At 46.1% G+C, this 27,301-nt stretch overlaps 1 protein-coding gene across 12 annotated transcripts in view; it reads right to left on the bottom strand.

Annotated features, from left to right (window-relative positions):
* MBNL2 (muscleblind like splicing regulator 2) overlaps positions 1–8,900 on the bottom strand; it is an 82,994-nt gene extending 74,094 nt beyond the window's left edge. For 9 of the 12 annotated variants that reach the window (XM_083435858.1, XM_083435883.1, XM_083435860.1 and 6 more), the window contains exon 1: positions 8,475–8,607. The gene's annotated coding sequence lies outside the window, so the exon portion shown is untranslated. Of the gene's footprint in view, positions 1–8,474 lie in introns of all 12 variants that reach the window. The other 3 variants (XM_083435875.1, XM_083435876.1, XM_083435879.1) reach the window with 2 other exon arrangements.
* Positions 8,901–27,301: the final 18,401 nt, after the last annotated feature.

Here is a 27,301-nt window from a genome sequence, read left to right as displayed (position 1 = left end):
TAACTTATTTTATATTGTTGCAGCTTGCCCTGAGACCTACTGTCAAAGTAAGAAATCCTATAAATAAATGGGTTATATATAAAACACATATCTTCCAATAATTTGGATGCTGAGGTACAGATTGAGATATAATTCCTGGGGCACAATAGAGATGCGTTTTTTAATTAGCTCCCACGATTTCTTGGCATGGCTTGGTTGGTTGTAAGTCGCTTCAGGTTGCCTTGGACAAGATAAAGAGACTAACAAATTTAATAAATAAGTATTATTATTATTTCCTGAGAGTTTCGCTTCATGGAAAAACTAACACTTGAAGAATAAACAGTTCCTTTAGGTTCCTTCCTACACTACAATGATCTATAACAGCTAATACATACATTCAGCAAGATCATGGTCTAGAGTAGTGGTTCCCAAACATTCCCCACCGCCCATGGACCACTTGAAAAATGCTGAGTGTCTTAGAAGACAACTTGTCTGCCTGTTGCAGCAACTGTAACACTACAGTTCTGTGCTAGAAGCTGTACAATTTTACTTCTCATACGCTGTATTTTACTGCATGCTGTAGATTTCGAATTGCAATACATTAAATCATAAGAAATAAAAGAAACAATAAAATGCAATTCAAAATCACTAGGAATACTTATTGCAATGGATATGCCATCACTCATCTTCAGCCACAAATCCACAGACATCATCATCATTATTATTAATTAAATTTGCATACCGCCTTACAACCGCAGGTCTCAGGGAGGTTCACAGGATACACTGCTGACCACCTGAATGATGCCTGTGGACACTTTTGTTCCATGGACCAGCTTGTTAACACATGGTCTAGACTAGAGCATCCCTATATTCAGTCACCGAGGTGTAAGCATTGGACATTTAATAGCACTCTGAAGAACAAATGTGATTTATTCTAACGGGAACGAAAGGGAAGCCTAACTGAACACATGCAAAGGAGCCATAACTGATGAGGCAAGATTATCTCCTCACTGGGTTCTGTCAAGTGGGACTCCACAGAAGTTGATACTGTTACACATTGCTCAACACACACACACACAAAGCCATGGGGAAAGATAGTCTGGAGCTGTGCAGTTGGGTATCATCATCGTGTTGATGAAACCCAGTTCTATACTTCATTAACTAAACAGCTAGGTGCTAAAGCAAGTGTTTGGAATTGATGATGAAGTGGATGAGGTTGATTAGGCTGAGACTGAATGCAGACATCGTCTCTCTGATGTTGATGCTCAAGGGGCATTTTGCTCTATCCCATCAAAGTAGACTTACAGGCCAATGATGCTCCTGGACCCAATACTGCACCTCGCAGGAGTGCCTTCTGTCACTTACACCCGCAGCACAGGCTACACACCGTCTTGCAAAAAAGGTTTGCTGGCCTCCTACAAGATTCTGCCAACCTGCTGAGAACTTAGAGGGAAGCCCTGCTCCACATCCTGTTCAGCTGGTGAATACATGGAAGACGGCCTTCATGGATGAAGTATCCAAACTCTGAAACTCTCTCCTTCAAGAAGCATATCTAGTGCCTTCTCTCCCATTTCTACATGTTTTTAGTACGACCAGATGATGCATTTCCCCAAAGCTAAGTATGATTTGTTCTGATTATGACTTGTGTGTTTTGTTTTTAAATTTCAAGTGCAACGCTTTGAGGGTGTTTTGACAAAGAAGAGCTGCTTATATATTTTAAAAATAAATAAAAAGAAGCTCAGTACCCAATCCATCCTTATAATTTATGGTGGGTAGGACAGTATGAAAGCCACTCAAAAAAGGCTTTTAAAGGTTAAAACCAGCACTTTGAATTCAGAACGGAAGCGAACCAACAGCAAGTGAAACGGTTGCAGAATGGACTGGATATGCTCCCAGCCCCAGTGTTTTGCTCTAGGTTGGGGGTTCCCAAACTGTGGCCTGAAAACTTATTTTGGTCAGTGGCATGTATGTGGATGCATGGTGGAAGATGGAAGGCAACAATCCATCAGTTTAAATACAGTGGTACCTCGGGTTAAGAACTTAATTCGTTCTGGAGGTCCGTTCTTAACCTGAAACAGTTCGTAACCTGAAGCACCACTTTACTTATGGGGCTTCCCGCTGCTGCCACGCCGCCAGAGCACGATTTCTGTTCTCATCCTGAAGCAAAGTTCTTAATCCGAGGTAATATTTCTGGGTTAGCAGAGTCTGTAACCTGAAGCGTCTGTAACCCAAGGTACCACTGTATTAATATTGCATTTTTATTCATTTGGTCCATGGCATATCTGTGGATGCATGGTGGAATATGGAAGGCAACAATCCATCAGTTTAAATATTAATATTGCATTTTATTTCTTTCCTTTCTTATATTGGTTTGCATTACAATCTGAAACCTATAGAATGCAATATATAAGTAACAAAATAATAAGTAAAAAGACAACAAAATCACATAGCATCTAGCCCAGCGCATTACAACTCCTGTGCTCTTGCCAGTGTGTTTGCACTGCGCCAACCTCACAGCTGCCTTACCCTTACCACTCTTTTTCCCGTTATGCAGCAGCAACTCAGCCAGAGGCAGCCCTGCCATGTTGTCTGCTACAGTCAATATGAATTCCCCAAACACTTATGACTTATAGGTCAAGGCCAAGACATAGAATTGGGGAGTCCATTCAGATTACGAAGAAAACATGCAGGGCAACATCAGGTTTAAATCAGTCTTTTCATGCTACTAACGGGCCCCAGCTGGTTCTACCACCTGAGTTCCCATACGGCACATCTCCTTTGTACACTCACTTTGGTCTCCTTATCTCCACAGACATGCCACCTGGCAGCAGGCAGTTATTGCTTAGTGTGTGATCTGAGCCAAAAGGAGACAACCACCAGGTTACATTCCCCAAGAACGTCAGGCATTGCCTCTGCCATGATGGCCACCTGCTGCATAACAGAGCCAAGTATCAGCTAAGCTCCCGTAATAAGTACTGCTTCTGGATAAGCATCATGAAACGAAAGAGGGCACAAAGGCAAGGGAAGTGACTGAAGAATGTAACAGCGTGGTGGCAGCAGTGTCATGCCACAGCTCTGGTGGTGGAAGGGATTCCAATGGCAGTGGAATTGGCAATGAGCCCGTCTGAGCTCCCGGTGCTTAGGTAGGTGCCCAACAATGCTGAAATTTGACCCACGTCATGTGCTGTGCCAGGGATGACCTAATCCAGCAAGCAGATTGACTCCTGCTGTACTCTGCGCCCGCTGAAGCCTCGAAACCAACTTCAAGAGCAATCTTGCATTGTGTGCATTGGTGATACAGTGGTACCTCAGGTTAAGAACTTAATTAGTTCTGGAGGTCTGTTCTTAACCTGAAACTGCTCTTAACCTGAGGTACCACTTTAGCTAATGGGGCCTCCTCCTGCTGCTGCTGCTGCTGCGCCGCCGCCGCACAATTTCTGTTCTTAACCCGAGGTAATATTTCTGGGTTAGTGGAGTCTGTAACCTGAAGCGTATGTAACCCGAGGTACCACTGTACAGCCTTAAGAATCTGACACAAAAGCATTCCAGCCTATCCTGAAGTGCCAAGTACAAGAGTAGTCTATGCAAGTCCCCAAGGTTTTAGACCTGAGTGACAAGAGGAGACTGATCCCTATCTGTTATGGGTGTCCCCATCATTCCCACTGAGGTCACAATATCTGTCAATCTTCATTAATTCAATTTAATCTGGACATGGCTTTGGTAAATAGACATGCATAGAGTCCTTCACTGTGGTCAGCTACACAGTAAGCACTTCACACCACAAGATCTGAAGACTGTTTTACCCTTTACTGGTTTCAAGGTAAGCCAAAAATGTTTTCTGTGTACAGCCAATAACATCTGGGGGGGGGGCACAGCTTCTCCATCCCTGGCTGTAATTTTTTTCTATAATTTTACCTGGTAGATGCCTATGTTGGAGAAGGTGGATGCAGCTCTTCTAAGGACAACTCCCAGGGCATAATGAGCAGCCATACAGCATCACCGTTTGGCAGGTACTGACAAATGCCCAGGCCAGAACACCACGAAGGAAAACTGTCCTCCCACCGACAAAAAAAGAGAGCTCCCAAACAGATCCATTTTTTAAATAACTCTAAAAAGAATGGGAGGATAAGGAGACAGCTGCCTCCTCTCACAAGATGCACTTTCTCACCATTTAATAGGCAAAATGCACAGAAACAGCAAACTCTATGAAAAGAATGTGGTAAACAGGTATGTTTGTATGAGAATTAACTACTCTGGAGAGGGTTTTTTCCTGAGGCTAAGCTGATAAGAGAACATCAAGAGGATTCCCTTCAGGCATGCTTAACTATAAATTGCCTTTATTTTATTGTTATTTTACTTTTGCTTTTTCTTCACTGCCCCATCATCTGCTTTGCGCAATAGTTGCCTGATGAAGAGAAAGTCTGCCACTATTTTGTGACAGTTTGGTTGGTCCTAATTAGAGGGGCTTTGTCATTATAAGCCACAGAAATTCCATGGCTTATAATGATTGCACCTTGACATGGGGTTTGGGGGCCACAAGGGAGTCTAAATTTGGGCTCTTCCAAAAATAAGATGATCCACTTATTTTTAAGTACCCTAACTTATTTTTTACTCAACCCAATGTGAGCTGGGGTGGGCAGTCAACAATATCTAAGTTTATCTTGCCATTGATAACATTTCAAAAATGGACACGCATTTTCCATCAGAGACTGTGCTCAACCCACACCCCCAAATTTTAAAAGTGATCTCTCTCCTTAATGCAGGACTATTTTTGTAGAAGAGCTAGCCTCAGTTCATTTACACTCATGCATGTAGTGCTAGACCATGGTTCAGCATTACAGTGGTACCTCAGGTTAAGTACTTAATTCGTTCCAGAGGTCCCTTCTTAACCTGAAACTGTTCTTGACCTGAAGCACCGCTTTAGCTAATGGGGCCTCCCGCTGCCGCCGCGCCGCCAGAGCCCGATTTCTGTTCTTATCCTGAAGCAAAGTTCTTAACCTGAAGCACTATTTCTGGGTTAGCGGAGTGTGTAACCTGAAGCATATGTAACCTGAAGCATATGTAACCCGAGGTACCACTGTATGTACAAGTGCAGCTATTGTAAACAAGCAGAAGCCCATCTTCTTTGAACATCTGGCATTCCATGCGATTCACTGATAGCCTATTGAGATACCAGCTTTAAGGATCAGGTTTAGACATGTGGAAAGAAGTAATAGATGCTGCCTGGCAATGGTTGCATCTTCCTTTGGGTAGGGTGTGTTTGCAGAGTTAAACATTAAATGAGAAAACTATGAGTGTGCAACAAGTTGCAGCTTGGATGAGAACAAAAGAAAGGACTTGATGACACATCAGTTCTTCTACAACTTGAAGAATCGCTTTCTTATTTTTCCACATGCCCCTATTAAGATATTTAATTAAACACTGTATTCATTATATCTGAGTTGGGCCCTTTCCCCCATGACATACAGCAGCTACAACCCCACTACTTTTATGACATATTACATTAGGAGGCAACCAGGCAGCATAATTATCAGATGCTACAGTGATACTAAATTCACTTATTTCATCTGGAGCAAAGTTAAATTACGATCCACATACAGTATTGTTTTCTCCCAATGAATTCAATGGAACTTAACCCAAGAATATCCAAAGCAAGTCATTTTGGTGTGACTGTTCAGTATTCTCACTAGTCCGGAAAAAAACAACAACCCCATATTTCTATAAGAAATTAACAAACGTGCAACAGAATCCTTTTCCATGTTTACTTTGAAGTAAGTTCTGTTGTGTCCACTTCCTAGTTACTAACTCCATATGCAGGGACAATATAGTCTTAGGTTTATAGATTTAAGCAACCACGGCAATTCAGAGTTCATTTACTGGATGTATGGTCAACCCAAGTCGATGGAACACTGTTAGGTGCCCACCAACATTTCACTTCCATATGTTGGTTTCATACATCCTAAAAGTTGCTCCAAGGCACCCATATAGTGCTAACTTTATCCTTTAATATAACATTGCATTTAAGTGTTTATAAAATTATTATAATTAGTTCAGAACTACAAAGCCAAGCTGCAAGTCTAAATGCCACAGCTCAGCAGCTTGAGACACATGATAATATTACTGATGGGAATCACAATTCAGTTCAGGTTTTTTAATATAAAGTTCAAAAGTTTTCATATATTTAAAATGTTCTCAAGCTGCCTGTTGAGACAAACGAAATACATTGAGACAACTGAATCAAATAAATAATGCTAAGGTAGCAACTTAAAAGCAACAAGACAGCGCTAGCCAGATACAAAATGAACAAATGTCAGCTATGCTGCCAACTTTTCCCATATGTTGACAATTGTGCACAACCTTTAATGCCATTTTTAAAGCATGTTATGATCATTTTGATTTGCAAACTCTCCCTAGGCAACAATCTCCCCTCACTAAATGGGAAGTTTTAATATGAGTTCAGTAGCGACCAGTCTACACCTTTCTGTTCCAACCCACCAAGAGAGATACATGCAGGAAGCAGAGTCCACCATCACCAATGGTGGACTGGGTGGGAGACTGGAGATGGGTGCACATATTAACGAATGTATATGACCCTCTTCTACCATGCATGGTTTGAATGGAGTGTGCCACCTTCCCATCCATCTTATAATACACATGAGAATGTAAGATGGCATCCACTGTTTCACACCACTGGTATGTAGCCTTTGGTGCACGATTGTGTCAGGAGTGGGAACTGCTCCACTAAAACCAAGGTGGCTCTCTTCACCGAGTTCAGTGGAGGAGGAGGAGACTGCACTCACAGCACAAATCTAAGCACATATACTCAGAAGTAAATCTCAAGTGATTTCAGTGGGATGTAGTCTGAAATTCCATGCAAGTTCAACTGAAAGACTGAAATCCTAAACATAGTTGCTTAGGGAGCAAGCACCACTAGTGAACTTACTTCTGAGTAAAAACACACAAGATTGCACTTTAAGTATCAGTGAGCACATGGGACTTCCTTCTGAGTAGGCATAGGATTGCAGCATTTTCACAAATGCAATGTTTTCTTGCATTCAAACAATATCATACAGCATAAAATGGGATTTTATGAATTGCAAACCTGCAGAAAAAAAAAGATACCATCCCAATGCAGCCTCAGTGTCTGAAGCCTTGCTTTTATGTAAAATTCCTCTGTCTCTAGTGTTGCATTTTCTTTCATCTTTCCCTCTTACAGAGTAGTCCTGGTCACAGATCCTTAACAGCCAGGAGAACAACATATTTTACTGTCTCTGAACTCTGTTTCTGGCGCCAGATCACTTCTGTAAATGCAATGTCCCTACAAATGTTACTTCTTGCACAAATCTCACCAACAGCTGCAACTACAGAACCAGGAAACAAAACATTTAGAAAACACCACCATACAAAGCACCTTGCAGTCAGGCTCTCTTCCTTGCTTGAAACAACTCAGCCAAATGCAAACATGAGCTGCTCGCTGCTGCTGCTGCTACCACCAAAAGCACCAGGGGTTGCCAAATGCTGAGTTAACAAAACTGTGAATCTGCACTGAACCAAAAGTAATAGGGAGTGCGTGGCTTTCTTTCCACACGTTCTCAGTAGCCTGACACTGTTGTACTCTGGACAGACAGGCACATAACTTTGTTCTTCTTTCCGCAAGGGCAGACGCAGATGCGTCAGATCTTTTAAAAAACTGTTGAAAACCAACGCATTTGTGCCTCATTCAAGCGGATCCCAAGTTACATATGCTACTCATTACTCGGGGAGAGGAGGGGAGGGGAAAGACTTGAAAAAGGCCTGAGTCAGCTGCAGGAGACCTTGGCGTTGGTGTCATTATGATTATTACTACTACTATTACTATTATTAGGGGGGAGGGGATTGAAGGAGTAGAAGACCAAGTTGGCATAAGGGAAAGGGATCTGGCTCCCATCATGGCTTTTAATCTTATCTCAGTCAGAACTACTCCTCCCTCCTCCCTGAGCAAAGAGAGGGAGAGGCGTTCTGCTCCCTCACACGCGCGTCCCTCGCAAATAACGCCTCTCCCGACGCTCCACCAGCTACGGTGCCACCTCGGCGCGGGGGGAGCCGGACAGCCAGGGGTTAAACCCGGCAGCACCTCGGGCGCGAACTGCTCGTGTGAGTGCGCGAGCGTCGGGTCCCCGGGAAAAGAGCACGCCAAACGCGTAAACCCGGGTCTAGAGGGTAAACAGGGCGCCTGGCAACGCCGCGGCTCTTCTTGCGCAGCGAACCTGCGCTCATCTCCATAGCACCCGCTGCGCGCGGGCGTCCGGGCGGAGAGGTGACGCCGCCGCCTCGCCGCGACCCCCCGCCCAGCCCGCGTTCCCTACGTGCGTCCCCGCCGCCCCCGGGAGAGAGGCCGGCGTCCTCCCCTCAGCCCGCCGCCCGCACCTGGCCACCCGCCGCGCGCTCTCGGGAGGAGCCGGCGCGCCTCGCCAAGGTCCCCTCGCCCTCGCCGCCGCCCCCGCTTCTCCCCTCACCTGCCGCGGAGAGACCGAGCCGCGTCCGCGCGTCTGGGGCTGGGCGCGAAAGGCAGGAACTTGCCAGCTCTGCCGGCGCGGCGGGGGCGGCCGCTGGGGAAGGGCTGGCCCGGGCCCACCCCGAAGGGCCGGGCCAAAGGCGCCGCGGCGCCGCCTCTTCTCCTCCTCCTCACAGAGCCGCCGCAGCCCCCGCCGGCAGGCAGCGAGGCGCGAGGAGACGCCGGGCGGCGGGAGACGCGGGCGGCTTCCCTCAGCCCGCTGCTCCCCCGGAGCCTCTGCGGCCCATTGCCCGGGGGTCGCCGCGCGTCCCTCGGAGGCGCACCCGCCTCGGAGCTTTATGCACCGGCGTGGGGCGGCCTCGGCTTTCACCACTCGCCGGCCCTCCCCTCCGTGCAGCCAGGCGCTCCGAGTCAGGGAGGCAGGCGCGGGCGAAGCGTGACGTGGGGCGGAAACCGGCAGTCCCTCTCGCGGCGCTTCAGGCCTCGCCGCCGCCTCAGTCCTGCGGCTCCGCCAAGGTGAACGCGGAGGGGCTGGGCTGGCTGACGGGGAAGCCGAGGCCCCTCTTCGCCTTGCCTTGGGGGGCCCTCGGCCCTCGCGAGTTGTGAAAAACTGACAAATCATCACCATCATAGTTATTTTTTTCTCCTTCCTCACCCTATTGATGAAGCAAGAAAAACGGGCATTATTTGCCCTTGAAATAGGGTTGCTTTCAAAACATTCACACCATGATAGGAACCAGGCGTCATGAGAATCAGCAGCCGTATAAGCCTGGCTTTTTCCAGCTTGCACCGTTTGAGTGAAAGGCGCAAAACAAATCTCTGAATTGAGCTCTTAGCTCTGCTGTCACTCGTCTTGCTTCTCTCCCCAGTCCATTAGGTGGGATATCATTTGAGGGATTGGAATTAAAAGTCCTCTGGCAGGGCCTGCCTTACCAGCTGATTATGGGTGTTGTGAAAGGACAGTGAATTGTTGGGTCATTTGAATATTTTTTTTTAATTATTGTTGTTGTATTTTTACTACCAGAGAAGAGGAAAGGCACCTGTGGGATTTTCCACCTCAGGTGCACTTTAAAGGCCTTGGCTAGGATGCATTTTTAACTGAGTGGTAGAGGCATCATTTGCTGTCCCACTTCAGGCAGTAGAGTATCATGGGCTGGCATTTGCAGATTGCATATTTATCCATTACATATATCACTTTATACTGTACACAGTTTTCAAAGGAGAAAACTGTTCCTGAAATGTGGGGGTGGTGAGCTGAGGAGCATCTTGGCGATATGAACACCAGTCCCTCAGCATCACCCAGAGCTAGTTTCTGCTGCAAACAGGGCCCCATCTGCGCTTTTGATTTAAACTTTTAAAGCAATGTAATACTACTTAAAGCACCCATGTCTCTCCCAAAAAAATCCTGGGAACTGTAGTTTGTTAGTGTGCTAAGAGTTGCTAGGGTACCCCTGCTCCCCTCACAGTGACATTTTCTCAGGTGCATTAACAGTGGTGCTTCCTAGGGAACTCTGGGAATTGTAGCTCTGCTAGGAGAAATCTAACAACTCACAGCACCCTTAACAAACTACATTTCCCAAGATTCTTGGTGTAGTGTGGGGAGAGCTGTTCAAAGTGGTAAGATACTGCTTTCAGTGTTTTGTGCAGATGGGACATGCATGATAGTCTTAAGTTATCACACCTGGTTTGGTGTCTCGTGCACCATTGCCACAAGAAGCTCCACGCCCCCCTACTCTTTGCAAACAGAGGGGCAGGGTTGTGACACACCTGTTAAGAATTGGAAATAGTAACAAGCAAAATGGGAGCAGAGGCAGGGAGAAGAGGCAAACAATTCTTCTTAGTAACCTCTTAAATCTGGGTTCCACTTTCTCACTAACCAAAAGTGAAAAACCGACTAGCATAATTAGACCCAAGACAATATTCCCTATTATTTTGTAATCATTACTTGCAGAGCAGAAATCTTTATTGATAATCACTGCTTTGATCAATGCTGTGTATCTCTCTGAAGATATCCTTTGCTTTATATACATGTAGTTACAATGCAGTATATTGTTCCAGCTTGTCAACGATGAATTAATGGGTATATTTCATTAATGAAATACTATCATTGTACATTGTCCCCGGTTTAAGGGACGTGGGTGGCGCTGTGGGTAAAAGCCTCAGCGCCTAGGGCTTGCCGATCGAAAGGTCAGCAGTTCGAATCCCCGCGGCGGGGTGTGCTCCTGTTGCTCGGTCCCAGCGCCTGCCAACCTAGCAGTTCGAAAGCACCTCCGGGTGCAAGTAGATAAATAGGGACCGCTTACTAGCGGGAAGGTAAACGGCGTTCCATGTGCTGCGCTGGCTCGCCAGATGCAGCTTGTCACCCTGGCCACGTGACCCGGAAGTGTCTCCGGACAGCGCTGGCCCCCGGCCTCTTGAGTGAGATGGGCACACAACCCTAGAGTCTGTCAAGACTGGCCCGTATGGGCAGGGGCACCTTTACCTTTTACTTATCATTGTACAAAGTGTGTGTGTTCTGCCTTTTGTTATGAAGTACTATCATAGAGTGAGGATCATAGCTCAGTCACAGAGGGCATGTTGTGCATAACAAATGCCTCCCTATCTCCAGGTAAAGGTAAAGGGACCCCTGACCATTAGGTCCAGTCGCAGACGACTCTGGGGTTGCGGCGCTCATCTCGCTTTACTGGCCAAAGGAGCCGATGTTTGTCCGCAGACAGCTTCCAGATCATGTGGCCAGCGTGACTAAGCCGCTTCTGGCAAACCAGAGCAGTGCACGGAAACGCCGTTTACCTTCCCGCAGGAGTGGTACCTATTTATCTACTTGCACTTCGTGCTTTCAAACTGCTAGGTTGGCAGGAGCAGGGACCGAGCAACAGGAGCTCACCCTCTCGCAGGGATTCAAACCACCGACCTTCTGATTGGCAAGCCCTAGGCGCCGTGGTTTAACCTACGGCACCATCCAGGTAGGACTAGGGAAATTCCCTGCCTGAAACTCGGGAGACTTGATGCCAGTTCATCATGGCATTAAAGGTCTGACCTGGTATAAAATAGATTCCTGTGTATCTGAGGTGATCGCTCCCTGGCTGCTCGTAAGGCCTGGGACCCAGCGTCCATCCACTATGACTCCTTTCTCTTCCTTCTTGGGAATATTGCTGCCTTTCAGGCCGGGTTCTGCATGCAGAATTTAAGGAGATATTGCTAAGTTGCTCCTGATCACCAGCTGATATTCAAACAAATGGCCGGAAAGATGTTCCTTTCACAATCCTCTGCTTGCCTACTCTTAGTCCCAAGAAATATTTGCTGGAAATGGCCATTTGTCAAGTGGGCGGGAACTGAAGGAGCACCCCCTGTAGCATGGGAAAATGTGTGCCTAAGGCATCCCGGGAGGTGGAAGATGAGTTCCGCAGAGTGGTGGAAATAAAATGCCACATCAATCTTCTAATGTGAATTCCCATCATGTGCCAAATGATCACGCACCTAGTGGGAGGGTACTGAAAGAGCAGTCTCGGGAACTTACAAACTGCACCTCATTTATTGCCCTTTGCGCTGTTACATCAGCTCACTTCTTTCTTTGAAAGAGATGCATATTTTAAGTTCTTCATTTGTTTCAGGTGGCCAAAGAGGCCATTACTGTTAAAAATGGATAACTCGCATGAAGCAGCAGTCTTCCTTTCATAGCTGCATTACACTCGGGGTTGCCTTTGAAGACTGTTCAGAAACTGCAGCTGGTAGAGAATTTGGCAGCCAGGTTGGGGCAGGTCGCTGGGGCAAGATGGTCTGAGCACATAGCACCAATCCTGGACCGACTGCACCGGCTACCAGTCATTTGCTGGGCTCAATTCAAAGTGATATTTTTGACCTATACAGTATTATGTGGCTCAGGACCCCAATACATCAAGGACTGTTTCTCCCCATATGAACTAACCGAGACACTGCAGTCGTCATCTGAGACCCTTCATCATATTCCCCTTCCATGATGGGAGGTCTGCTTGTGGCATGCTCTCCCCATGGAGAATCGCCTGGTGCCATCATTACATGTCTTTAAGTGCCAGGCAAAAACATTTCTTTTTCATCAAGCCTTTGGCTTTTAATTAATTGTGGCCTTTTCTGTGGGTAGGATGTTTTAATCCAGTTTTCTAAAAAATATAATTTTCTTTTAAACACTGGTTTTAATACATATTTAATTTTTTTGTGTGCAGACACACACAGTTTGTGCTTGAAAAGCAGCATATATATTCTTTTGGTCCCTCAGATTTGCACAAAACCAGAAAATGCAAAGTATGTGCTCAGAATTTACAATTGTGTGATTGTGTGCTTTTGCACACTTCCTGGATGGGGAAATTTAAAAAAACAACAACAAGGTGTACATACAGCTATCTGCACATGTGCCCTGTTGTTAATCTGTCTAGTTGATCAATCTGTATAACAGAATTTTTAAAAATTGAAGGTGGGGATAAATACAAAAGGGACAAATGTAAAACGGGGAAAAAACAAAGGTGCTTCTCATACAAATTCAATATGTGTGGGTGTGGACTACTTTGGTTTAATCTGTATGTGGTGGGGAGTGGTTTAACAGCTAAATAATGCTCAAATGTAGACAAACCCAAAACTTCCTTCTGTGACTCTGAAGGCTCAGGAAAGTCCTGAACTATGTGGCATTATTATGATTCTTGTAGCTTTTTTAAGATACAAAGTTTATAGCCTTACTTTCTGCCCCTTGTCTCACTTTAGCAGGGCAAAAAATTCAGAAATATTCTCTTGTGGGGGGAGAGTCATTTATGCAGTGTTTGGAATAAATGCACAGAAAAACAACAACAGTACCAATTAAAATGGAAGTCACTGAAGACTTATTAAGCAACTCTACAGCTACTCTAAACAAATAATAGCACATATTAAGCAAATTGGGGGAAGAAGCGGGACCAAGGTTGGTATATAGGTTTGTTTACGTAACAGAAATATTATTTATATTAAAATATACCGGGCTTGAGTTTCCCAAGTGACGTGTGAGTGCGTATGATCACAAGGAGGATGAAATTGCCTGGAAAATTGCATGCCTTCCTCTTAAGGCCTGTTGAGGGAATCCCTGCGTTGCATTTTCAGGAGTTCTCAGATGTTATTAAACCATTGATTTTTCAACTGTAGTTGTGAAGTTTTCTCATTTGACCCTAGAATCATAGAATCATAGAGTTGGAAGAGACCACAAGGGCCATCGAGTCCAACCCCCTGCCAAGCAGGAAACACCATCAGAGCACTCCTGACATATGGTCAAGCCTCTGCTTAAAGACCTCCAAAGAAGGAGACTCCACCACACTCCTTGGCAGCAAATTCCACTGTCGAACAGCTCTTACTGTCTTCATCTAGCTCAAATGTACCTGTATTGAGCCTCTGAGGCTACTACCGTAGGCCCCTGGCTCTCTGCATAGCTGCTCTCTGCATAGAGCCACCTCCTTCCCTGCGCAGCAAAGGAGTCGCAAATATTAGAATGACTCCACTCATCCAGACGTGCCTCAACACGACAGGCTGTTCAAAATCAGAATTTGCCTGGGTAATGCCAGTCATCCAAGCCTGTTGGTTTATTCCGACATTTCAGCTTGCTGCCTGGCTCTGACCTGATGGCTTAACAGCTATTGCTCTGCCCTGACAGCTGCCTGAAGCTCAACTTTGACAATACATCTTAACCCTGCTGTTTGCTGCCCCAAAAAATTAGGGGAGTTAGAAATGAATAACTTTGTGAGGGGCGGGCAAGCGTTGCGAAGCTACCGTTGCACTGGATTTTCTCCTGTACATTCCTTTCGTTCTCTTTGCTCCCAGCTAAGTCACCACCTCCAAGACTTCGGATAGCAATGCAGTTCTGGAGTAGGAACCGTCAGCCTCACAGGCTGAATGTGTCCCTCCAGGCTTCTCCGTCTGACCCACATAATTCTCACAAGGCCACACAACTCACTCGCCCTGCTTCTCACCTGAGTTCCCTTGCATCCCTGGATAAAAGAGACTGTGCATGTCTATCCGTTGCTCCACCCGCTGTTGTTTCGGATCTATTCTCCCCCGACATGAGGTCCTTGGATGGTTGCCCAGAAGGAAATGTACCTCTTGGCATTGAGAAAGTTTCTCCACCTTTGACGTAAGATGAACAGGTATGGATTCGGTCCGAGGGGAAGATGGATGAAGGATGGCTGGTCTCCGTTACTCTGTAAGGTGTTGAAATAAGCCAGCTAGAGAGTAACTTTACAACGTCCCCCTTATTCCTTGTAAACACTCAGCAGCATTTTTTATTGTGACCGCACACCCCAGTCATTTCAGGCACAGACTCGGTTTCTCCTGGTGGAAGGGGTGCATTAAATAATTAATAAACCTCTTATCTGCTTGTTTGTTCCCCCCTATCCATGTGTTTTAAGTGCATTTAAGTGCTCAAACAATGGCCGTGTGGATAGGTTGTCAAGAATAGAATGTTCCCGTTCTCAATTCCATCTCTTTCATTCAGCAAAGAGGCAGAAGGCGGCAAAGAAAAGGCCAGGGTGGGGGGTGTTTGCGTGTTTCACTTGGCGGAAAAGCATCAAGATGTCTGCCACATCCAGAAACCTTGGTTTAAAACAAAACACAAAAAAGCCAGTGCTCTGGCGGTTTTCAAATGTTCCATTTGTGCTTCTGTTTCAGCAATAACATAATTTGCATCTGCGTGCCTCATGCTACATTCTAAATAACCCACTGGAGGCAGAAAAACCACCCTACCCTCGTTTCATTGTGAAAGCTGCCTTCCACAGTCTCTTAGCAAGGGAGGGGAAATACATTGCCTGTGACTAAAATGAATTCTGTTGGATCTTGCTGCCCTAGAATATTTAGAAAACAAGCTAATGAATTTGTAATTTATTTGCTTGCACGTAACTAATAGGCACATAACTTTGGCTGGGTCATGCTCTGTGCTTCCACCTTGCTAGTCTATTACTATTACAGAGGGTTTTTTTGGGTTAACAGGCATGGCCAAACTTGGCCCTCCAGCTGTTTTGGGTCTACAACTCCCATCATCCCTAGCTAACGACCAGTGGTGAGGGATGATGGGAGTTGTAGTCCCAAAATAGCTGGAGAGCTAAGTTTGGCCATGCCTTGGTTACTGTACTGGTATAATATACAGTGGTGTAGCAACCCCCCCCCCCCCCGCACCTGGGGCGGAGCTTTTTTTGCCCCTCCCACCCTTGCCTTCCTATGCTACTGATAATACACCAATATTGTGAAATAAACAACATACATGATCAAAAGCAAAATTCATATTCATTCGTTCAAGGTTTGTTCTCTCTCTGTGTTCTATTATTTCCAAAGGGTAGCCACGTTAGTCTGTTGCAGAAAAAAACTAAAATCTTCTGTCTCCTTAAAGACTCAAAAAGTGGATTCTAGTCTATGCGACCTATACCCATGGCTGCTCTGTTATTCTACAGTGGTACCTTGGGTTAAGTACTTAATTCGTTCCGGAGGTCTGTTCTTAACTGTGCTTAACCTGAAGCACCACTTTAGCTAATGGGGCCTCGTGCTGCCGGAGCACGATTTCTGTTCTCATCCTGAAGCAAAGTTCTTAACCTGAGGTACTATTTCTGGGTTAGTGGAGTCTGTAACCTGAAGCGTATGTAACCTGAAGCGTTTGTAACCCAAGGTACCACTGTATTTGCCTTTCTGTTCAGCAGAACTGTGCTTGGCGGTGGAGGGTTGATTATGAGTAGTAAATTTCATGAAACATTCCTGATCACCATGAGACAAGACAGAAATTCTGTATATGTAAATGACTGCTTTATACTCCTGCATGATGGATGTAATATCCCTGTATGATGGTTTGGAGAAAAGCTTGATACTATAATACTGAATCCAGTTTACCTGCCAAAATGACCCAGCTTCTCCATTTCAGAGTAGCTGTTTGGTCAAGTTTCAAGCATCTTCTCCAGGTAGAAAGGCTGGAATTTCATTCCTGTTCTGTCCCCTCCCATTCCACCCCCCCCCCCTCTTCATAATATTGTTCATCAGATGTATGTAGGAGATTTCTCCCCCTCCACACCTTTCCTTTCTCTTTCCCTGGGTTGGAGAAGCATTCATGGCCCATCTCCTGAAATGTTCCTTGCTTATATCCTTCCTTCCTTGACTACTGTAATTCGCTTTACGCGGGGCTGCCCTTGAAGCTGTCCCAGAAACTCCAGCGGGTGCAGAATGCTGTAGCGAGGCTCCTTACGGGGTCCTTGCCACGGGATCACATTCATCCAGTGCTTTACCAACTGCACTGGCTCCCAGTGGAGTACAGGGTCAGGTTTAAGATGCTGGTTTTGACCTTTAAAGCCCTATATGGCCTAGGACCCTCGTACCTATGGGACCGCCTCTCCTGATATGCCCCGCGGAGGACCTTACATTCCATAAATAACAACACTTTGGAGGTCCCAAGCCTCAAGGAAGTTAGATTGGTCTCAACTAGGGCAAGGGCCTTTTCAGTACTGGCCCCGACTTGGTTGAAAGAGACTAGGGCCCTGCGGGACTTGACATCTTTCCGCAGGGCCTGTAAGACAGAGTTGTTCCACCTGGCCTTTGGCTTAGAATCAGTTTGATTCCCTCCCCCTCTTTCTTTTTCCTTTCTCCTTCTGTGAAGAGGCTGCATCCTAATGTTGTATTTTAATCTTTTTAAATTGTATTTTAATCAACTTGTTTTTATTATTGGTTGTTAGCTGCCCTGAGCCTGCTCTTGGCTGGGGAGGGCGGGGTATAAATAAAAAGTTGTTGTTGTTGTTGTTGTTATATATTGCATGCATCAAACCAACCTTCTTGCCCCAAGCAGTCAGACTCCATGATAAACAGCCAGGCTGTAGGTGATGTTTCCTCCCTAGCGTGGGCACAAACTGCAAGGGACCTGCTGCTTTTTCCTCTGTTATGCAACAAACCAAAAACAGAGGAGACTAGCCAGAATGACTGATCTGCAGTTCCAGAGACCGGTGTCTGCCCTTCAGGAAGCACCCCAATAAAACACGGTTATCTTGCCATATGGGATAGAGTGTTAGACCTGCACCAGATTCCCGGTGGAAAAGGTTGTTGATTTTTCAAATCAGCAGAACTATGGCTAATGCCAACTGCGGTTCTTCAACTCATTTTTACCAGACTTCCCCCCCCCTCTAGACTATTCTATTTTCAAATAGTTCTTAGGAACAGCTTCTGAATTTTGATAATGGCCTTTAATAATGGGGCTGTGGGAATAAGAGGTGTGTCAAGAAAGATAAAACTCATTTTATCGGTGCATTCTGCTGTAGCTCTTTATGTTGTTTCAGCTGCACATATCTATAGGGATCAAGGTGATAAGCTCCTTTGAGGGGGGAAGGGAGAACATTCAGGTTTATATTTAGAAACAGGAACAGGATGTCTACATTTCATCTTCACTCCCCCCCCCCCCCACTTTGGCCATGAACTTTGATTGCACAATGTGAGGAGCACAATCCCGTTTACTTAAATCTGCCCCACTGAACTTGAGGTGTAAAATATTTAATTTTATCCAGGACAAGCCCACGGCTTGGTAACTCCCTCTTCTGCCTGACTGTATCCTAGTGCTGCCTCTTGGTATATGGAAGGACAGGGAAATGAAAATAAGAAATCCGTGACTGAGAAGAGTAAATGTATTAGGGGTAAAGTCTTATTTTGCATTATCACAGCTCTTGACTCACTAAAACTCTTTCTAAATGCATGAGCTATTTCCTAATGGGTGGAACAGATGTTGCTGATAACATTTTAATGGCTATTTATTATGTCAAACTGCACTTCTACTCCCCTTAGCAGAGCAACTAAGGAGGCCTTTTACCAAAAGGCAAAATGGCAGCATTGCCAGGCCAGCCTATAATTCTGAAACTTTCATTGGTTCAGTTTCTGGCATCTCCAAGTAGGGATGAGAATGTCCTCCATCAAAAACCCTGATGAGCTGCTGCAATACTGAGCTAGGTGACCCAATGATCTGACTCAGTATCAGGCACCTTCGTATGTTCAAAGGATGTAACCCTAAAGGGAGTTTCAGCACATTATACAAATCCGCATTCTACTGAGGCCAATGGAAAACCTTCGCCATTTACCGTATTTTTTGCTCCATAAGACACACTTTTTTCTTCCTAAAAAGTAAGGGGAAATGACTGTGCATCTTATGGAGCAAATGCGTGATCCATGGAGCTGAATTGCCCAGGGGCAAAAAGCAGATCATGCCTTTTTCTTTTTTTTTGAAAGAGTGAAGTGGGTGTTGAAACAAAGCCGCTGATCGCAAGCGATCGGAAGTGAGAGACGCTAGCAATAAAGGAGGCTGCCTGGGAGGGGGGAGGTAAAAGCCTATGGATCCTCAGGATTTTTGCATTGGGTCACCCCAAATTCACCATCAGATCACATAGCATGTCCATGGCTACAGCCTGCACCAAAAAAAATCATGTACCCACTGTTGCCTGGGGCCGCAATGGTGCAAAAACATGGTTATAAAGCACGGATCCACATGGATTCTCAGGATTTTTGCATTGGGCTACCCCAAACTCACCATCAAATCACATGTCTGTGGCCACAGCATGAACCACAAAAATCATACATCCACTGTTTCGTTCAGAATTTTTTTTTTCTTGTTTTCCTCCTCTAAAAACTAGGTGCGTCTTATGGTCAGGTGCGTCCTATGGAGCGAAAAATACGGTATTTTAATGAATCTGGATTACATACCCTCCAACATTTCTCCAATGAAAATAAGGACATCCTATTCCATCATCATCATCATCATCATACCCCACCCATCTGACTAGGTTGCTCCAGCCACTCTGGTTGGCTTCCTATATAAAAACATAGTAAAACATTTAACTTTTTTTAAAAAAAACCTTCCCTATTCAGGGCTGCCTTCAGATGTCTTCTAAAGGTTGTACTGTTACTTATCTCCTTGGCTTTGGGGGGGGGGGTGTCGCAGAACTCTATGTGCTCCAACAATTCTCCAATGCAAATAGGGACAGCCTAAGGAAAACCGGGACATTCCAGGACCAAATCAGAAACCAGGACTGTCCCTGGAATTCCTCCTCAGAGGACAAAAGACGGCCATCCTTGGAAGCCAGTCCCAACGATGGGAGCAAGGGGCTCCAGACTTAGTCAGCTGCCCTACAATTTTATGCTTCCACAACCCAGGTGTTTGTTTTTGGTCCCTAGGCCTCACATACCCTGAAACATTTCTCCAGTGAAAATGTCCCATCCCATAATGATTATTTTACTATTTATACGCCACACATCTTACTGGGTTGCCCCAGCCACTCTGGGCAGCTTCCAACATATATAAAAACATTAAACATTAAAAAAAACCTTACCATATCTATAGAGGATTGCCTTCAGACGGTTTGGGGGTCGGATAACTCCATACCCTCCAACATTTCTCTGATGAAAATAGGGACATTCTAAGGAAACGTGGCACATCAAATTAGAAACCGGGATGGCTTTCCTAAATCAGGGAAGTCCCTGGAAAATAGGGACACGTGGAGGGTCTAGACCTCAGTGAAGCACGGTGCCTAAATCAGTGTTCCCCATTCTCTGGATAACTTTCTTTCTGCCTAAAAATCGTAGACCCACTTGGTTCATTGCTGCAGGTGCGAGAGAAAGAACTGCTCCCGGCAGAGGTGTTTCTGTGCACAAGTTGTTGGAAGGAGGGCACAGCCCCGGGCAAGGGCTCACACAGAGATGCAACAGGCAGCCTCCTTCCGAGGGCAAGTAATCTTGCTGCGTCTCTGCCTACCAGAAGTGATTGAATCTTCCAGTCACATCTGATGCACAAATCACAGCAGTGTCGCTCCCTCTCCACCACAGAGGCCGCAAAAAAAGGAACAAGGCCAGAGCGCTAGGCCTCCTTTGTGAACAGCCTTCTTTGTGGGTGGGCACTGGGGCTCACAAAACCCTGTAGCTATTAATGAGTTTCTCGCAGCACATTAGCAGTTCTCCTGCGGCACAGCAGCGTGCCTGAGCACAAGGCTTGGGAATTGCCTGCATGAAGCGGAAACCCCCTCAGCATTGCAAGAGCCACTGCCAACTCCCAGCGAATCCTGGTCCTACTGTTGTTGCTCCTCCTGCTTGCAGTCGCTGCCTGTTCAGCAGTCCTCTCTGAGCACGCAGGCAGGGACCCTCCAACTGTCCCTATTTTCCAGGGACGGTCCCGGATTTACAGAAGCCGGTTTCTGATTTGATCCTGGAATTTCCCACTTTTCCTTATTTTCATCGGAGAAATATTGGAGGGTATGGAGTTAGCTGACCCCAGAGCCATCTGAAGGCAGCCCTGTATAGGGAAGGGTTTTTTTTAAATGTTTAATGCAATGCTTTTTTTTAAGCAAAAAAGGTGCTGGTACTGCTACCTTAAGTAACCTCAGAAAAAAGCACTGGTTTAATGTTTTATTATGTTTTTATATATATTTGAAGCTGTCCAGAGTAGCTGGGGCAACCCGGTCAGATGGGCAAGGTATAAATAGTAAAATCATCATCATCATGGTATAAAAGGTAAAGGTAAAGGTACCCCTGCCCGTACAGGCCAGTCTTGACAGACTCTAGGGTTGTGCGCTCATCTCACTCTAGAGGCCAGGAGCCAGCGCTGTCTGCAGACACTTCCGGGTCACGTGGCCAGCGTGACAAGCTGCATCTGGCGAGCCAGCGCAGCACACGGAACGCCGTTTACCTCCCGCTGGTAAGCGGTCCCTATTTATCTACTTGCACCCGGGGGTGCTTTCGAACTGCTAGGTTGGCAGGCGCTGGGACCGAGCGACGGGAGCACACCCCGCCACGGGGATTCGAACTGCCGACCTTTCGATCGGCAAGTCCTAGGCACTGAGGCTTTAAACCACAGCGCCACCCGCGTCCCTAATCATGGTATAGGACGTCTCTATTTTCATCAGATAAATGTTGGAGGGTATGCAAGCAGTGACCACTGTGAGGAGCCAAAGCAGCATCCTGCCTTTGGAAAGAGGGAAATTGAATGGGCAGCAGTGCGAGAAACAAGGAAGTGGGGGACACAAGGCATCTTGGCCAAGGACACCTCCCTATATATATCCCCAAACCTGGAATCAGCACTGCTTGGTCTAGTCACTCCCTGTTTTCCAGGTCTCTGTGCTGCTTGCATCTTATCTAGTTACTTCTCACTTGCCTTCATCATGACGTCCTAGGGTGGGTGACATAACCATATCATCGTACAATTAAAATCAAGTAAAACAAGTATACATTATAAAAACAAGAAAAGCCTTTCCCAGACAGAAGGAGCGGAGGTTAAACGAAGCAGGAAAGGTGTGTCCCACAATGATATCTGTCAAAGGCCAGGCGCACCTTTGGCAGAAGGAAGAAGCTATATCATGTTTTATTGTGTTTTTAATATTCTGTTGGGAGCTGCCCTGGAAACTCAGCTAGATGAGCAGGCTATAAATAAATCATCATCATCATCATCATCATCATCATCATAGTTCAGTTGGTTAGAGCATGGTGCTGATAACACCAAGGTTGCAGGTTCAATCCCCATATGAGACAGCTGCATATTCCCTGATGATCCGCAGGGTCCCTTTCTATGAAGACACCAGGCATAGGAGATGTCCCACAATTTATGGGTTGCCTCAGAGGAAGTCCCCACCACCACCACATTTCCCTGCACTTCTGAGATGCTGGAACTAAAAGCATAAGAACAGCCCGCCGGATCTATTCCAGCATCCTGGTCTCACAGTAGCCATGTGGATGCCCAGGGAAGCCCACACAAAAGGACCTGAATGCAACAGCATTTTTGCTGCCAGCGATTCTCAGCAGCTGGTATTCAGAAGCACACGGCTCTGAGAGCAGAGGCAGAACAGGGCCATCATAGCTGGTAGTCCTGGATAGCCTGATCATCCGCGAATTTCACGCATCCTCTTTTAAAACTGTCTAAGTTTGTAGCCATCACCGCTCACTAGCAAATGGGCCTCTCTCTGCCAATTTTAACACCTGAAAGGGTTGGAAGTGGTCTTTTAGATATTTGCTACCTACGTCGCTTAGGGCTTTAAACACCAGCGTGAGCCAGTTTTGTCACCCTTTATCTTGGCGGCAACAACAACAACAACAACAAAGCAAGCAGGAATAAAGATATAAAGATGATTGCCTATAATTTTCCACGGCACAAATTCATGTCCGTGATGACGACGCTTTCGGAAATGAGTCATTCCGAGCTCCTAGAAAGTTTGCCCTCTTCTTCAGCTTAATCGTGTCTCTCTGACATAAAGATTTAAATGAGCCCAGCAAGAAGTGTTCTGGGGGAAGAATAATGTTCTCCCCGATGTTATAAAGAGCGAACTGTATTGTGGCACACGATGCTCTTAACAAAAACGTTTGTCAAGCTGCTGCCTTTGTAGGAAGGAGGAAAGAGCAATTGCACCTTTCCAACTCACGTGGTAAACATGTGTGTCTCTTTCTGTCTCTGTGTGTATGGCACACAGCTAGAGATTGAATGAAATGCAGGATCTGAGCTCTGAATAAACACACTCCGCCCTGGATTATAGTGAGCTGCTAGAACTTGGATCTGTAGTACTTCACAATCAAACACTTGCATGTTCCAAATACAACAGCAGCTCAGTCCTTAAATTGCTCTGCCCACATCTACTTCTTATTAAATGTCTCCGGAGAAAGTCTGGCGGCCTTGCCAACTTCCTCTCCTTTAAGCTCCCACTCTTGACTCTCAACTCTGCCCCTTTCTTTTCTAATCAGCTTACTGGCTATCTCCTGTCAACTTCCCCTACATTCAGTTTCTTCCTTAAGCTCCTCTCCCCAGTCTTCCTCTTTGTCCCTTCTCAGGAGATTATCCAAAAAGAAAAAGAAAAGTAACATCATCTCCTAAACAGCCATCCTTTCCTTCATCTGTACAAGAAAACTGTCTTGTGGGCTTCCTTTCTCATGCAGCAGCTCAGTCCCGTTTGAATTGTTCATTTGGAAGAAAATCCTACTGAGTCCAGTAGAGTTTACCCCAAAGGAAGTGCCTACAGGGCTGCCGACTTAGGATGTGTACGCACTGCCTGATAACACACATTCACTGCTGGATGCAGGCATCTTTATTGGGGGGGGGGGGGAGCGCTGTACACATGACATCGTCCATGCATACAGTGGGTGCGAGCAGGTGGTGCTGTGGTCTAAACCACTGAGCCTCTTGGGCTTGCCAATCTGAAAGCCAGCGGTTCAAATTCACGCAATGGGGTGAGCTCCCATTGCTCTGTCCTAGCTCCTGCCAACCTGACCAGAAGCGAGGTAACCATCCAGGGCTCTTTTACCTTTTAGCATCCCCATGCCCTCCCTGCCCTACACTATTTGTCAAATCTAAAGTGCATTCTGCTGGAACAATTATAATCCACTTTGTGCCAGGAATGCATTTCTCAAGCACAGTCCTGTGATTTCCAGATGAAGCAGGGGTATATAAATTTAATTAAGAATAGTAATAATAAATAACAAAGCAGAGACGGCAACCACCACGGAGACATGTGAACAGTAGCATGAAATGCCAAATAAGACCAAGTCTGAGCCACCAAGGCTTACACATGTGTTCTGAAGTAAGATCTAGGCATGCAACACAATCAAACAGCTGAACTGTGACAGGGAATCTGCAACGAAATGCAGTGAAACCGCAAAAATGTCACCCCTTCGGTACAGACCTTGCAGGAGACCTTATCTGGGATTCCTGCATTGCAGGGTGTTGGAATAGATTGCCCTCTGGGTCCTTTCCAACTCTACGGTTCTGTGAGTCTAACATTATAAAGAATCCGTAGGACTGAGAGCTCTTTTAATTTTCATCTTCTCCTGTGGCCTTTTCAAAATGAGGGATATGCTGTAACTTTTAAAGTAGCAGATTTAAGTACAGAGCATTGTAACACAACCGGGAAATGTCCCTGGGGAGAGGCAGGGATCATTGTCCTTGGGAGTCTGCCACGTTAATAGTGGGATGCCTCCTCCTATGCCAATTCCAAAGCTGGCAAGAATAATAATAATAATAATAATAATAATTTATTATTTGTACCCCGCCCATCTGACTGGGTTTCCCCAGCCACTCTGGGCGGCTTCCATAGAAACAAAACATACAGTAAAATATCACAGATTAAAAACTTCCCTGAACAGGGCTGCCTTAAGATGTCTTCTAAATGTCAGGTAGTTATTTATCGCTTTGACATCTGAAGGGAGGGCGTTCCACAGGGCGGGCACCACTACCGAGAAGGCCCTCTGCCTGGTTCCCTGTAGCTTTGCTTCTCACAATGAGGGAACCACCAGAAGGCCCTCGGCGCTGGACCTCAGCGTCCGGGCAGAACGATGGAGGTGGAGACGCTCCTTCAGGTATACTGGGCCGAGGCCGTTTAGGGCTTTAAAGGTCAACACCAGCACTTTGAATTGTGCTCAGAAACGTACTGAGAGCCAATGTAGGTCTTTCAAGACCGGTGTTATGTGGTCTCGGCGGCCGCCCCCAGTCACCAGTCTAGCTGCCGCATTCTGGATTAGTTGTAGTTTCCGAGTCACCTTCAAAGGTAGCCCCACATAGAGCGCATTGCAGTAGTCCAAGCGGGAGATAACTAGAGCATGCACCACTCTGGCGAGACAGTCCGCGGGCAGGTAGGGTCTCAGCCTGCGTACCAGGTGGAGTTGGTAGACAGCTGCCCTGGATACAGAATTGACCTGCACCTCCATGGGCAGCTGTGAGTCCAAAATGACCCCCAGGCTGCGCACCTGGTCCTTCAGGGGCACAGTTACCCCATTCAGGACCAGGGAGTCCCCCACACCCGCCTGCCCCCTGTCCCCCAAAAACAGTACTTCTGTCTTGTCAGGATTCATCTTCAATCCATTAGCTGCCATCCATCCTCCAACCGCCTCCAGGCATAGATTAAAGCCTCACATACAGGTCAGATGCTCTACCATTGCCTGTTCAATCTGTGTGCAGATGCAGCCCTAAGGGGAAGCTGCCCAGTCAGTGTGTGACTCAAGGATCCCATTTAATTATTTTCATTTCATAAAATTTATACACCGCTTGGTTATTAAAAACAACAACCTCAAAGCAATTTACAAAAAGATAAAACCACAAAACAAGGAAAAAATCACAACACATACAGGAAGTTAAAATACTGAACTTTTACCTGTGAAAAAGAAGACATGTCCTTGAAAAAGAGGATAAATGGCAACCCTATGCCTACACCAACAGTAGGCAACAGAAGGAAAGAACAATATCTCCATCTCCACCCCACCCCCGTTTCCTTTCCGCCAGCTGCAAGATGTCTATGATGAAAGTGTCTCTCACCAAACATAAACAAACTGTGAAAAAGACCATGAATTTAAAGTGGAGACAATAGATGTACCTTTTCCTGCTTATCTGTTTGCTTTGTAACACAAAAAACCCTTAATAAAAACTTTTTTAAAAAAAAAAGAAGTTAAAATACTGAAACAGACTAAAATTCACACCTGCATTTCTCAGCATCTGGGTAGGCTGATCCAACCAAGAATGTTGTTAGCAGGTGCCAAAAGGAATACAGCAAAAGCACCTGCTTGATCTCAATAGGCAAAGGTGTCTCTGAAGTTCCACTTTTAACAGGAAGTGAGAGAAGACCATGAACAGTGAGAACTGTCCATACCCTTCCTTCACTTTGAGGCCAGCATTTAAGCAATCAGAACATAAATTCATTTAAAAAAGAAAGAAAGGTGACATGGCTGTAATTTGAATTTTGCATACAAAAAGAAAAGAGTAAAGGTAAAGGGACCCCTGACCGTTAAGTCCAGTCGCAGACGACTCTGGGGTTGTGGCGCTCATCTCGCTTTAGTGGACGAGGGAGCCGATGTTTGTCCGCAGACAGCTTCTGGGTCATGTGGCCGGCATGATTAAGCTGCTTCTGGCGAACCAGAGCAGCACATGGAAACGCCGTTTACCTTCCCGCCGGAGCATAACCTATTTATCTACTTGCACTTGACGTGCTTTTAAACTGCTAGATTGGCAGGAGCAGGGACCAAACAACGGGGGCTCAGCCCATCGCGGGGATTCGAATCACTCACCTTCTGATCGGCAAGCCCTAGGTTCATCCACATCCCTTATTAAAGAGTGAGGTAAAGGGACCCCTGACCATTAGGTCCATTCACGGACAACTGTGAGGATGCAGCGCTGATCTCACTTTACTGGCCGAGGGAGCCGGCATGCAGCTTCCGGGTCATGTGGCCAGCATGACTAAGCTGCTTCTGGCAAACCAGAGCAGCGCATGGAAACGCCATTTACCTTCCTGCCGGAGCATAACCTATTTATCTACTTGCACTTGACGTGCTTTTAAACTGCTAGATTGGCAGGAGCTGGGACCAAACAACGGGAGCTCAGCCCATCGCGGGGATTCGAATCACTGACCTTCTGATCGGCAAGCCCTAGGTTCTGTGGTTTAGCATCATCCACATACCTTATTAAAGAGTAAGGTAAAGGTAAAGGGACCCCTGACCATTAGGTCCATTCACGGACAACTGTGAGGTTGCGGCGCTGATCTCACTTTACTGGCCGAGGGAGCCGGCATACAGCTTCCGGGTCATGTGGCCAGCATGACTAAGCCACCAGGGCTTAAAAAAAAGTGGGGAGGCACAGGCGCAATCTGGAAACCAACAAAAACAGTGGCGAACTTGGGGTCTCAAATTTCAGCAGCGTCCTGTGCGATGCTAAAATTCGCCCCCACGTACACCTCAACAGCATGGTTGGGGTGCCCCCTGTGACATGGTACCTTCTGCGGCCGAACCGGTTCTGCTATCCTAAAACCATCTCGGACAAAAATCTGGAGCCAGACTATTACCCTCCAAAGTGTTGTGACCTGCAAGTCTAGTAAATCTAAAATT

This window comes from Podarcis tiliguerta, assembly GCF_965153285.1.
Source record: "Podarcis tiliguerta genome assembly, chromosome: 4".
In the NCBI taxonomy this organism is placed as follows: Eukaryota; Metazoa; Chordata; class Lepidosauria; order Squamata; family Lacertidae; genus Podarcis; species Podarcis tiliguerta.
This window is presented reverse-complemented; position numbering and strand designations above follow the sequence as displayed.